Genomic DNA, 3,612 nt, shown 5'->3' on the forward strand with positions numbered 1-3,612 from the left:
CCCTATCATGTGTAGGGATTGTGCTAGACTCTAGATATACAAAAACACAACAAAACAGTCCTGTTACTGAAAGAACTTGCATTTTTTTGGAAACCAATATTCTGGGGAAGGGTGGGGGAAATATATACACATCTGTTTAAAAATACATAATTCAGCGGGGCACGGGGCCGGGTCGGAGCGTGGCTCCGGAGCATCCCGGCCGCTGCCGCCACCGCAGTGGGCCCTCGGCCCGGAGCGCAGGCCCAGGCTCCTCCGGCCGCTGCCAGGTCCCGCCGACCCCGCCGCCATGGCCGAGGACTTGGACTTCACCAGCGGCGACGCCGGCGCGTCCAGCACCTACCCCATACAGTGCTCCGCCCTGCGCAAGAACGGCTTCGTGGTGCTCAAGGGCCGGCCCTGCAAGATCGTGGAGATGTCCACCTCCAAGACGGGCAAGCACGGCCACGCCAAGGTCCGCCTGATGGGCATCGACATCTTCACGGGCAAGAAGTACGAGGACATCTGCCCGTCCACCCACAACATGGACTTGCCCAACATCAAGAGGAGACTACCAGCTGATTTGCATTCAGGATGGTTACCTATCCCTGCTGACAGAAACTGGGGAAGTTCGTGAGCATCTTAAGGTTCCAGAAGGTGAATTGGGCAAAGAAATCGAAGGAAAATACAATGCAGGTGAAGATGTGCAGGTCTCTGTCATGTGTGTAATGAGTGAAGCATATGCTGTAGCCATAAAGCCCTGCAAGTAAAGGAACCCTCAGACTCAAGCAGACTGCTTTGGTCTGGCTAACCCAGGTCTTCACTTTGGTTCTTAGTATTACCAAAGCCCTGGCCTTCCCAAGCAACCTCATCTCTTTTTTGGTTTTTTGGGGTTTTTTTCAGAATAGTGCTGGATTCTAAATTAGTTTTGAAGACAACTGGCAATTAAAAAAAAAACACTTTGATTTGTAATTCACCCTGTATTTTGTAGCTCTCTTTCCTTCCACATTCCTGGTAACTGTTTGTTTATGGGTCCAAGAAACTCAGTAAGCAGGCATATTGTAATTTGCTTGAAATTTAGTGTGATGGAAGACAATCCAAGGTCATAAATGAAATCATGTAGTGTTGAAATAGGAGATGTTGGTGAAAGTAATTAATGCAGTCCAACCCCAGACTTAGTCATTTAAAGAAAGTCTTCCAGTTTAGAACCAGATGTGCCAAGCACAATTCTTAAGAAACAAAAATTTACAGTGATTCAAAATTGCCAGTTGCGTTTCAAAAGTTGGCCATATGCAACTAACTGTATTACCTCTGTTAGACTATTCTTTGCCACCTTTTTTGGCATCCTTATTATAATCTTCTGCTGTTGTCAAAGCCCTGCTCATGGTCAAGGAAGGACATTCAGAATGTTGGGTAAATGTTATTCCAAAGCAGGGTTATAAAATGGGGACAGAGGAAATAGGTAAATCTGGAGATTTTCACACGAGGCCTTGTTCTTCAGACAGTAGAAAAATGCCATTATAGTTGACTTTTTTCTTTTAGCTTTCTTTTTTTTCTTAAAAGGAGCCAGCAACATTCTAAGATAATGTTTGCAGAACTCATGCATTAAGTAAATGCTTGGCTTCTAACAAAATTTTGCCCACTTTAAAGCAGAATGTTTGGCATGGAAACTTTTGTCAAACAAAATGCCAGGACTTGTTATAACATAATATGAAAAAATTGATTATCTTCTGCTACTGACATTTTATACATTTCTTCAAACAAAATCAAAATCATGTATCCAATGCAGATGTATACATCAATTTTTCTTTCTTTTTAGTGATCATTACATATATATTCTGGTTTGCTAGCAGCTGCCATTTCTGTAGCAACTTTTTTTGACTGACTGACTATTGTATGATTTAATTCAATAACAGATCAAAAACCTAACTAGGAAAGAGCTGTAGGACTAGCAAAATGGTTTAGCTTAGGTTAGATTAATTACCTTTACCACATTTCCTTAGTGTCTTAGACTTGTTCCTAAAATTGGGACTTTTTTTAGAGGTGGGGGAAGGGAAAGCCAGAGAAATTAAATCCAGTAACTGTTTATAAAAAAAATAAAAATACATAATTCTTTTTGTTTTTGTAAGGTAATAGGATTAAGTGGCTTGTCCAAGGTCACATAGGTAAGTAATTATTAAGGGTCTGAGGCTGGATTTGAACTCCTGACTCCAGGACTAGTGCTCTATCCACTGTACCACCTAGCTGCTCCTAAAAATATACATTTTTTTAAAAGCAGCTAGGTGATGCAGTGGTTACAATGCTGAACTGAGAATCAGGAATATTCACCTTCCTATATCCAAATATTAACTCAGGTCTTTTGTTAATAATTAGTAAAGCAAACATTTGCCAAACCAGGAAAGTTGGAAGGCTAAAGTTTATACTTTAGTATAATAAAAAGGAATATCACATGTGCAATAAAAAACCAAGGCCTCAATATCTTCATCTATTATTAGCCAACATGGAATTACTTAAAGGAAGAACTACTTATTTTGAAATGAGGCAAGTCCCTTAACCTCCTTGATCCTCAGTTTCCTTGTACATTAAATGAGAAGACTGGACAAGATGATCTTTGAGGAGCCTTTTTGTTTTAAATCTTGAATCCTCTGAATATAGGAAATGGTACTCACTCATAAAAAATGCTAAACATATTTTCATTATGTTAATCTCTAACTTTCTTGAGATACTGAGTCCTTATTTTACTTTTCTCTCTAAAGATTTCATAGTAAACCAACACAACCTCCATGACTTTCTGAATTAATTCCTTTGTCTTTATTCTAAATCATTAGGCACCATTTGATCTTTTTATACCTGATCAAGTTCATTGACATGCAGTGCAGGGAGCAGGAAATATCTATCATATGGATTCCTACAGAGTGTAGAAGAAGTCATTAAGTTCACAAAACCATCGTGTCGGCAAGAAAAATGGGCTCTAATGTGACAGCCGCTTCAGAAGACGATTTGAAAATGTATGTAAACAGGAACTCAATCAGACAGGTGCTTGGTATGCAGAGTAACCTACTGTAGCAAAAGCAAATCACGGCAAAGCATATGAACAAACAAAAAGTTCTTACTCTTCAGCATTAAAACCAAGAGTGACTATGTCTTCCCAGGTGGACACAGAGCTCAGTGAAATAATTCATAATTTACACCTGTTATTCATATGTAGGACAAGCACATTCTTCATATCATATAACATACATTCAATATGGTTATATAGTTCCTACAATAGAGTATCTATTCACTGTCTCCATTGTCTGTTTACTATCATCTATGTTCTTCCTTATACCTGGAATTATTAATTCCTCTTGCTGCACCTGTGAAATTCTTCCAACGTTTCAAGTTCCAACACAAATATCAGCTATTCCAAGAAACCTCCTTTGATTAATCTAAGTTAGAAATTATCTTTTTTTTCCTGGCCTTGATTGGACTTTATGTAGCACTGTGTTCCTGCTTCTTTAAAAAAAAAAAACAGGATTTGATTTGCACTATAATTACTGAAGCAAATATTGAAACTTTTGGCCAAGATGAAAAAAAGTCAGTTACTGTTTTAAGCTCTCCTGGCTTTACTTCAGAACCGACATGAATCACATCTCT

At 39.1% G+C, this 3,612-nt stretch overlaps 1 pseudogene; it reads left to right on the plus strand.

Annotated features, from left to right (window-relative positions):
* Positions 1 to 201: 201 nt before the first annotated feature.
* Positions 202 to 832, plus strand: LOC141516157 (eukaryotic translation initiation factor 5A-2 pseudogene; annotated as a pseudogene).
* The last annotated feature ends 2,780 nt before the right edge of the window (positions 833 to 3,612 follow it).

This window comes from Macrotis lagotis, chromosome 3 (genome assembly GCF_037893015.1).
Source record: "Macrotis lagotis isolate mMagLag1 chromosome 3, bilby.v1.9.chrom.fasta, whole genome shotgun sequence".
Classification (NCBI taxonomy): Eukaryota; Metazoa; Chordata; class Mammalia; order Peramelemorphia; family Peramelidae; genus Macrotis; species Macrotis lagotis.